The following is a 10,823-nucleotide window of genomic DNA, read 5'->3' on the forward strand; positions in this document are numbered from 1 at the left end:
GGGACAGTCCCTCAAAATCAGGGACAGTTGGGAGCTATGCCCTTATAATGTCATAGAAATACTGACATTCTTAAAGTCAGTATTGCATTTGGCTAGGCTCACCTCCCACCTCTCCCCACTTGCAAAGTGGCAGTGCTTGGCCCTGGTAATTGGCCACCAAGCATTGTATTATAGAATAATGTATTCATCTATTGTGCCTCATACCTGGAAATACTAGGCATTTGGAGTGCTATCAGTTGATGGATTCATAGGAAAGCACTTTGCAGGTTGATGCATGCATCATATTGTGTATGCTATACATTGCATACTAGTTTGCCATTTTTGAATAGAGGACAGGTTTGCTTTAAAGCCCAACTCAAGGCAATTTTTTTTAAAGTCCTTTAGCAGCAGTGAAAACAAATTGCACACCTTCAACCTGGAGCTGTCCATTAGCATGTAATTTCTATTCACCACTAGATGTCCTCAGTCTTCTGTGTTTAATGACAACTAGAGTTACCCAGGGACATATTGTAAATGTGGGGCATCATGGAGGCTCCCTATGAGGGGACATCAACAAGGGACACACTGCTAGAAAAAAGACAAAAATAGGAGGACCCCGTGTGTAATATGACCAGCCGGAAAATACCTAGAAAAGCTAAGTATGAAAACTAAAAAGAATAAAATACACATGGGAGTCCTAGGTGGGGGGGGATGAGAAGTGGCTGGAGCTCAGAATTTGGCTTTACCCTAGGTTTACACCAATGCATTTTGCAGTTTGCAGAAACTTACCACAGTCCATTTAACATGGTTTCCTATGGTACATATCCGCATCTATGCATTTTTGGAAATGGTCAGGGACTTGTTTTGCGTGTAATAGACTTCAATGGAAGCGCACCAGAAACGCAAGTCTTGTGTATGTTATGCAATTTTTTGATGTGTTTTGTGTTTTGGGGGTTTTATTTTTCCCTTTTAAACACTGTGTATAGCAGAGCCCCCCCCTACACACACACACACACCGAAGCTTGCTCATCCACTGCTTGGGGGTGTCCCCTCCACATCCATACCAGACCCGAAACGGGTACCTGTGGTGAGGGGACCCCACGCCGTTTTTTTCACAATTGTTTTTCTTTGCCAGCAAATTTTTTTACATTCAGCTGTCAGTGGGGAACCCTGCTGACAGCTGATGACTCATCAGTTGTTGAGGACGCAACGGCCGGCTTCCCGACCTCCTCTTTAACAACCAGCTATATATAGTGTGTTTGTTTACAGTGTGTTTAACCACTTGCCGACCGCCCCACGCAGATTTACTGCGGCAGGGCGGCTCAGGTGCACATAATCACGTAAATCTCGTTTAGACACACCAGGAGCCAGAGCGCGGGAGGAGCGGGCTCGATTGCCACCGGCCTCCCACGATCTTCGGCTAGAATGACAGAGGCGCCGCCTGCTTATGTGAGACGCCGCCTGCTTATGTGAACAAAACAGGCGGCTTTTCTGTCAGAGAGGCAGGGAAAGATCGTGTGATTCAGCTAAGCTGAATCACCGATCTCTCTCTGCCTCTGTCCAACCCATCCCCCACACAGTTAGTAAGCACAAAAAGGAACACAATTAACCCATTGATCACCCCCAGTGTTAACCCTTTCCCTGCCAGTGTCATTTATACAGTAACAGTGCATATTATTTAGCACTGATTACTATATTAATGTCACTGGCCCCCAAAAAATGTCAGTTAGGTGTCCGATCTGTCCGCCGCAATGTCGCAGTCTGGATAAAAATCACTGATCGCCGCAATTACTATACTAATAAATAAATAAATAAATAAATAAATAAAAAGTCCATAAGCCCCAGTTCACACTAAGGTGACCTGTGAGGCGACAGGTCGCCGTAGGTCGCCTCCCATAGGGAAGCTGCGGACCCGTTCTAATAGGAACGACACAAGTCGCTCCGACTTAGAAAAAGGGTCCGGAGCTTCTTTGGGGCGACCAGGAGGCGACCACCATAGACTTCAATGTTATGAAGCAGCAGGAGGTTTTGAGAGGAACGAAGAGAGCGATCATGTTGGTATTTTGAGACTAGGCTAGTGATGTAGCTGGGGGCAGAGTTGTGGATGGCTTTGTAAGTTGTTAGTATTTTGAATTTAATTTGTTGGGTGAAGCCAATGGAGAGATTGACAGAGAGGAGCAGCGGACACTGAGCGATTGGTAAGATGGCCAATTCACATCGTTCACAATCACAACCATTCACAGGTCAAATCGCATGTCAAATTGCAGCCTATTGCCGGCAATTGGAGCATCCCAATCAGTGCAACCCCGACTTTGCGGCGCCGCACCGATATCCAAAAGTAGTTCCCGCACTACTTTTTCCAACTTGGGGGGCAGCGTGAACCCGCACAGATGTCTTTCAAGTCGCCCCCAAAGTCGGACAGAAATGCAGCTTTGAAATTGTGCGAGTTCAGATGAAGTCGTACGATTTCAAAGCCATGTTCAGCGTGAACGAGGGATTCATTGCATTACCATTCATCTATATTAAAAGTGTGTTTTTTTGCAAACCATAATAAAGGTGCAGCGCATAGGGTATTCCGTGCCCCTTAGATACCTGCCAGGGCTGTCATCCTATGTTCTTATATGTATATAGAAATATATATTTTCACATTGCACATTGGGCATAAACCATTATAACCTTTCCTTGCAGTTTTTCCAAAAAAATGCAATTAAAAAATAACTTTACATTTGCGTATTTGCCAACCTAAGGGAAAAATGCTCCCGTCTGCCGAAAGAGGGGGCTTTTGGGAGATGGGTCACTCAATCAGCCCAAAATAGACTCCTGTCTTATTTTACCATAAGTAACTGAATAGAGCAGGGGTGTCAAACTCAATTTCATAGTGGGGCCGCACCAGCATTTTGGTCGCCCTCAAAGGGCCGGTTATATCTGTAAGATTAGATGTCCAGAGCAAACCCACGCCCCCTTACATGAGATGTCAAGAGCCCCCCCACCATCATAAGTCAAGAGTCACCTACCCTTCCTTACATCACAATGCACCCACTTACCTTGTGCTACTGCCAGGAAGAAGATGCGGGTGGATCTGGGAAGAAGAAAGTGCAAGGTATGGAGGAGGACCAGAGGAGAGCTGGAGTCAGCAGAATGCTGAGAACAGGAGAGGCAGAGACAAAGTGGTGATGTGGCTGCACAGAGAGGTGCAGGATCTGTAGGAGGAGTTCTGCCCTACTCTCTGCTGCAGACTGCTGAGAAGGGGGGGGGGGCAAAGAGGAGCCTTTCTGCAGCAGCACAGAGAAGCACAGGATCTGGCAAAGGAGTTCTGTCCTCTCTTCTGTCAATTACTGAGACAAGGTGGGGGCAGAGACAAGGGGGGTGCCACAGTTGCAGGAGAGGTGCGAGGGCCTCATGAAATGGCCTGGGGGGCCACATTCGGCCCGCGGGCCTTGTGTTTGACACCTGTGGAATAGAGAGTCAGTATAAATAGCTCACTTCTTTTTAACTACTCTGTAACTAATGCAGATGAATGCACATAAAAATATTTTTCATCTTATTGAAATCTATTCCTTTGCAGTTTATGCACATTAGATTATTTTTATGGTACATCCAGTAGAGACAGCCTTTGTGGAGCCTCAAATACAAACAAATAGCTATTTTTATGAGATCGTTTAAAGGTTATTTCTTCTGTTTTTGCCAGCGACTATATTCTGCTTGGAAACGCAGACATCTTACTCTGAAATTAATTTGTAGAGAAACAGACTGTACAAAAATGACTGTGCTGCTTCAGTGTTATGGCAATTTTGGAGTCAGGACTTTTTGTGCTATTTAAAGTGGAACTGAGCTTAAAGAAAGTAGAGATTTGTTATGTTATTGAGAACATATTAGGTGTATCGCTTGCGTCTAAGCAGTACCCTAAAAAAGTTCTATGTTTTGGCCTTGAATTCCTCCTGAAAAATCTCAGTGCTCTTCCTGGTATGTCCATGTGCCTAGGCACTCCATGTCTGTATCCTCATAGCTTTATATCTTCAGTGTGAGATCTAAGGCACTGCTGCATCTGAGATTTCGTGATATCACTTCTGTGCTGCTCATAGTTCTCTTTGCTGGAGGCTCTGACAAGAAGAAGGAAAACCCTGCCCCTACTAAGATGGCCATGTCAACAGAGAGAACAATAAATTAACCACAGTGATTAAATCACATATTTAAAGTCCTAAATCAAGAATGAATTCACTTCTAAATGATCATTCAAAAAAAAAAAAAAATGTTGATTTTCCCACAACAATATGCAATATGCTCTCTAGCTCCCTTGTCACCTCCTCCCATGCTCGCTCTAGGACTTTTTCAGAGCCTCTCCTATCCTCTGGAACTCCCTGCCCCAGTATGTCTGGTCAGCTCCTACCCTGTTTGCCTTATGGCCATCCCTCAAAATCACTTATTCAGGGAAGCTTACCCCATCTCAACCTCTACCCAAGAACTGTACCCGAGTCACCTATATCAGATTATCCCCTGCAGCTATTACCTTTTGTACCACCTCCCCCTCCCTTTTAATTGTAAGCTCCACGAGCAGGGTCCTCCTATCCATTCTGTTTTGAACTGTATTGTAATTGTACTGTCCCCCCTCTAAATTGTAAAGCGCTGTACTACTCTTGGCGACTTCGGAGGGCGCTTTTAATAGACATCTGTGCAGGAACCCACACAGATGTCTGTGAAATTGCCCCTGAAGTCAGACTAAAATGCTGGCATGAAATTGTGCTGAATTCAGCTGAATTCACATGATTTCAAAACTGCCTTAGGGTGAACCTAGGCTAAATCCCCTTTCTTCCCCACTCCGATGCTCATTTTGAACTTCAGCAAGTCATCTTCACCATGTCTATGCCTAAATGCTTTGAGTTGATTAGCAATTTTTGTTACCAAGCAATTGAACAGGTGTACTTAATAAAGTGGCTGGTGAGTGTGTGTATATACTGTATATATATATATATATATATATATATATTGTGAGGGATTAGCTCGGTGGCGGGTGTGGATGACCCCTTGGGGGGTGCGTTTTCCCAGAGAGGTAGCCGACAAGTGCTTGCAAACAAACAGTGTGGTTTATTAAATGGTGTTTTCTTCACCAGGCTGTATGCAGCAAAACATCCAAAATAAAATAAAACAGAAAATAAATCCTTGCCTCTGTGGGCGGCTACCTTCTCACAACTGGAACCTGCCTAAGTGTCTGTCTCCAACCTACCGTCGGGCAGACTTCCTTGTCACATAGCGGACACTCAATAGTCCTTTTGTAATAGCTTCACAGGGCAACACAGTCCTTTTGTTTCTTTCACATCAACAGTTCGTCTTCTCACCTTTGAGACGTATTTCACCCTTGGTTACCGTCCCGGGCACACATCACTCCGGGGGGTCTTCTCCCAGGCCCACACATCCTGTCGGGAGGCACACGCTGACTGTCCTCCTGCTCCCAGCCCACATGGCTTCAGGACACAGCTTCTGGAGGCAGCAAGCAATAGGAATTTCTCTGAACAAATTATAGAGCCTTAACTCCCTCATTCTGAACAGGTGAAGGCCTTTCAACTTCCTGCTGGCTAGCTCTGTAGCCAACACCCTAAACCAATCAATGGACTCTCCAAATCAGGTAGAAATGTATCTCCTTCCTGTGACTACATTCCCAGATTCAGCCGACTTCCTGTTACATACCCCCCCCTCTTGTTTCAACCCTAGGGTTGGGACACAGATTTCCAGGCACGCATGTGTCAAGCACTGCTGACTCACTGATAAGCCTCCTATTATCCTCAAGCTTCCGGATGAAACTGTTTTGTCATCTTCATTGACGGATTTCTCATAAATGCCACACAGTTTGTCTCTCATCTCATATACACATTCTTCAACTGCATTTTTGGCATCATTTCGCTCCTTCTCGTTTCTGTCATCTTCATTGACAGCTTTCTCATAAATGTCAGACAGCTTGTCCCTCATAACCGTCTGTCCAATCCACCATGGAGGACCGTGATCCATAGGCAACTCAATTGGGCTAGTCTTAATGTCTTCAACATTCTTAAGACGCCTCTCTCTGCAATCAATAAATGTTTTCCACAAAACTTTGAGAACCTTTGCTTCACTAAGCTTTGTTCCAAGTAGGGACTCTTGACATCCCTCTGTGACTTGAGTTGCCTCTCCATACAGCTGTACACAATCATTGACTTTTTGTTGTAAAAGGGAATGATCTTCCTTCTTGAGCTTTGCTTGCTCTAAGATGCTGTGCAGAGGATTTTCCAATTGAGACAACAGGCTGTCACACATTTCTTCAAAGTGACCCCTGTTCCTTTTCCCAGAGATATCAATATCATTCACCAAACATTTCATATTCATAGGCAGATCTGAAGCATTTGCACTCATCAACTTCTTAAACTTTTCGCCCTCCTGAGCGAGTCGCAGTAAAGGCCTACTATTTGATTTGATATTCAGTTTATATTTCTTGCCAAACTCTTCACAGAAGTAGCCAACCAGAACATCATCAACTTTCCTTCCACCAACATAGGGGTCAAAGGCAACAACACAGTTGAACCCAGCGATCTGGGTGGTATCCATTATAGACCTCCTCTCTGCATCAGTGAAGAAGCATGGAACTGCAACACATTCTTTTACAGGTTTCTTCAATGCACTTTCTGCTGAACTATTTGACCGCTCAAGGTCACCTAGTTCTTTTTCTCTATCTGAATTCCACATGGAATGCATCTCAAGATCACGATCAAACTTCTGCCACCCGTCTTTCACCAGTTCCATTTTGGAAACACTCCCTGAAAGGCACTTATTCATTTGCTTCACGTTTTCACCAACAGCCTTAGTTTTCTCCACTAGGTTTTCAGCCTGAACTGAGAAATCACCACATTTCTTACTCAGCTCCTTTGTTTGCTGAAGTTCTAATGATACATTTTCCAATGCTTGAAGTTTTTGAAGGAACGGTTTATTCCAAAGGGGTGATTCAAGCCACATGTCGTCACATTTCTGAGGCTCACTCAGGACAGACCCCAAAACACTGATCCTTTTAAAAACTGCATCAGGCACACTATCCCCTCTTTGGGACAGATCCTCTGTTGCCTGGAATTCCTCTTCCAGTTCCTGCAACGGAATCTTCATCTCTTCTACTTGCTGTTCTAAGGCTCGCTTAGACTTTTCTAGCTCCTGAACGCTTTTCACAACATCATCCTTGGAGCTGACCAATTCTTCCATTTCTGTACGCAGCTGTTTAACACTTTCTAGTTCAGCCTTACACTCTAGAGCTTCCTCCAAAGAGCGAGCCAAGAACAGGGCTTTGCTCTCGTTATCACGCACCTCCGTTTCTGCACGTGCGCGTTCTTCTGCATATTTTGCAGACACAGTCTTCTCTTCACCAAGCATCTGATCAAACTTCTTTTTCACATCTTCAACACACTGTAATGAACCAACGCTTTCTTCCATGCGTTTTTTCATATCCGCTATCTGAGCTTGCAATGTTGCGACTTGCTCTGATAGGTTTTTCTTTGCTTCCGCCTCCTCTTTTAATTGTTCCAGGAAGCCATTTTTCTCATCTTCCATTTGTTTGAGCTTTGTGCTAAAACTCAGCCTTTGACACCTCTCTTCCTGTAAGAGTTCCTGCGTGTCTTGCAGCTGCGATTCCAAGATAGAAAAATCTTCCGCAATTTCTCTAGATTTTCTGTCTGCTTGAGAAAGCTGATTTATAACATTGTCCAACTCAACCTGCAGTCGGTTTGCCTTCTCTGACAGCTTAGCACACAATCGGTCACCTTCTGACACCTTGACTTGCGATTCCAGAAGCTGTGCCTCTACTTTTTCCCTCTTATGTTCACAATCTCCTTTTCCCTGCATAAGAGCCTTCACCTCATTGGCTAGTTTCTGGGAATGAGATTGTAATTCTGCCACACAGGCTTCTTTCTCCTTTAACTGCTGCTGGAAACGTTGGGCTTCACCTTTCCAACTTTCACAGTCTGCACGTAATTCATCTACCACATTGCTCAAAGTGGTGAGCTCATACACAGTACTCAGTAATTTAGCCTCTCTTTCACTTTTCTCGTTGTCGCTGAGAGACAATGTCGTTTTCAGAGCGACATTCTGTTCCTGCGACTCCTGCAGGTCTATTTTTGTAACTTCCAAACACTGAAGACTTTTTTCCAGCTGATTACGCAACTCCAACATATCAACCATACTTTGCTTCTGCAAAGTCTGAATTTCACTTTCCTTTTCCATGAGGATGGTATCTTTCTCCATTATAGTCTCTCTGCGTTTTTGCAACTCGACCAAAAGAAGAGCAGTGGATTCTTCCCACTGTGACACATGAGACTTGAGTAGTTCATTCATTTCCTGCAAGTTTCTATGCTCCATTTTAAGCAATTCCAAGGCTTGTTCCTTTTCTTCCATTTTCCATTGCAAGGCATCCAACTCAGCCCTGCACACATACTCGGTTTCCTCCAAACCGATGGCCTCCATTGGCTGCTGGCGTCTCTGTTTCCAGCCTGCCATGCTCTCTTGATGAGCCTTTTGTTGAGCTGCAAAGCTCTGCTGAAAATCCGCATTTGCCTGCTGTTGAGCTGCATTTGATATAATCAGTTGTTTCAACATCTCCTCCATTTTGAGCTTACTTTTCATCTGAGCACACTGCGTCTCCATAGCAGTTTCATCAGTGTTGCTAGGGACAACAACCTTCCTCTTTAGTAGACTCTCTTTAGGCATGGATGGGGCTGGTTCAGACGGCAACATCCCCTCCATCCATAGAATCCGGTCTCTCATTTCATCTATCTTTGCATTTTTCAGGCGTTTGGACCGCCCCATCTTCAATAACTCCACAAACAAATTTTTCACAGTCCAGCAAACAATTTTCAGACCACTGTCTCTTCAACACATGTAGTTTTTCTCTCTCTTGCAGGATCTCTTTTCCTGCACACACAGTTTGTGCAGTCACTTGCACCAGACACAACAAAGTTCATCAAATAATTTTGAGACCGCTGTCTCTTTAAAACACTTTTTTTTTTTTTTTTTTTTCTGTCAGGATCTTCTCTCCTGCACACATAGATTGTGCAATCTCATGCACCAGACAAAGTTCATCAAACATATGCACTCCATTGCAGGGATCTCTGCTTATGCCCACTGCATACCTCCACCATATGTGAGGGATTAGCTCGGTGGCGGGTGTGGATGACCCCTTGGGGGGTGCGTTTTCCCAGAGAGGTAGCCGACAAGTGCTTGCAAACAAACAGTGTGGTTTATTAAATGGTGTTTTCTTCACCAGGCTGTATGCAGCAAAACATCCAAAATAAAATAAAACAGAAAATAAATCCTTGCCTCTGTGGGCGGCTACCTTCTCACAACTGGAACCTGCCTAAGTGTCTGTCTCCAACCTACCGTCGGGCAGACTTCCTTGTCACATAGCGGACACTCAATAGTCCTTTTGTAATAGCTTCACAGGGCAACACAGTCCTTTTGTTTCTTTCACATCAACAGTTCGTCTTCTCACCTTTGAGACGTATTTCACCCTTGGTTACCGTCCCGGGCACACATCACTCCGGGGGGTCTTCTCCCAGGCCCACACATCCTGTCGGGAGGCACACGCTGACTGTCCTCCTGCTCCCAGCCCACATGGCTTCAGGACACAGCTTCTGGAGGCAGCAAGCAATAGGAATTTCTCTGAACAAATTATAGAGCCTTAACTCCCTCATTCTGAACAGGTGAAGGCCTTTCAACTTCCTGCTGGCTAGCTCTGTAGCCAACACCCTAAACCAATCAATGGACTCTCCAAATCAGGTAGAAATGTATCTCCTTCCTGTGACTACATTCCCAGATTCAGCCGACTTCCTGTTACAATATATATATATATATATATACATACACACACACTGCTTAGCATAAATAAGTACACCACTTTTGAAAAGTAAGATTTTAATCAATATCTCAATAAACACAATAACCATTTCCAAAATGTTGACAAAACTAAGTTTTGTAGAACATTTGTTTAGCTCATTGCATGAAAGTAAAGTTAATAATATAAATTAGATTACAAAATCTTTAGTTTTACTCAAATTAGGTGATGCAAACATGAATACGCCCCACAATAAAAACAAATACATCTAGCATTTTGTATGACCTTTATGATTTGTAAGGACAGCATCAAGTCTTCTAGGCATGGAATGAACAAATTGGCGACATATTGCAACATCTATCTTTTTCTATTCTTCAAGAACGACCTCTTTTAGAGTCTGGATGCTGGATGGAGGGTGATGCTCAACTTGTCTCTTCAGAATTTCCCATAGGTGTTCATTTGGGTTCAGATCAGGAGACATAATTGGCCACTGAATCACTTTTAACCTGTTTTTCTTTAAAAATGCAACAGTGGCCTTAGATGTGTGTGTGTTTTGGATTCTTGTCATGCTGGAAATGTGCACAACAACCAAGCACAGAGTGATGGTAGCATCTTCTCTTTAAATATAGAGAAGTACATTTGTGAATTCATGATACCGTCAATGAAATGCAGCTCCCTGACACCAGCAGCACTCATGCAGCCCCACATAAGGACACTGCCACCACCATGTTTCACTGTAGGCGCCATGCATTTATCTTTGTACTCCTCACCCTTTGCGACAGGATACAGTTTTGAAGCCATCAGTTCCAAAAACCTTTATCTTTGTCTCTGCACTCCAGAGTATAGAGTCCCAGTAGTTTTCTTCTTTTTCACCATGGGCCCTGACAAATTCTAGGCAGGCTTTTTTTGTGCATGGACGTTAGGAGAGGCTTCCTTCGTGGATGACACCCATGCATGCCATTCCTCTGTAGTGTACACCGTATTGTGTCAAGGGAAGCAATCACCCCAG

The sequence above is a fragment of the Pelophylax lessonae genome (genome assembly GCF_965119305.1).
Source record: "Pelophylax lessonae genome assembly, chromosome: 3".
Classification (NCBI taxonomy): Eukaryota; Metazoa; Chordata; class Amphibia; order Anura; family Ranidae; genus Pelophylax; species Pelophylax lessonae.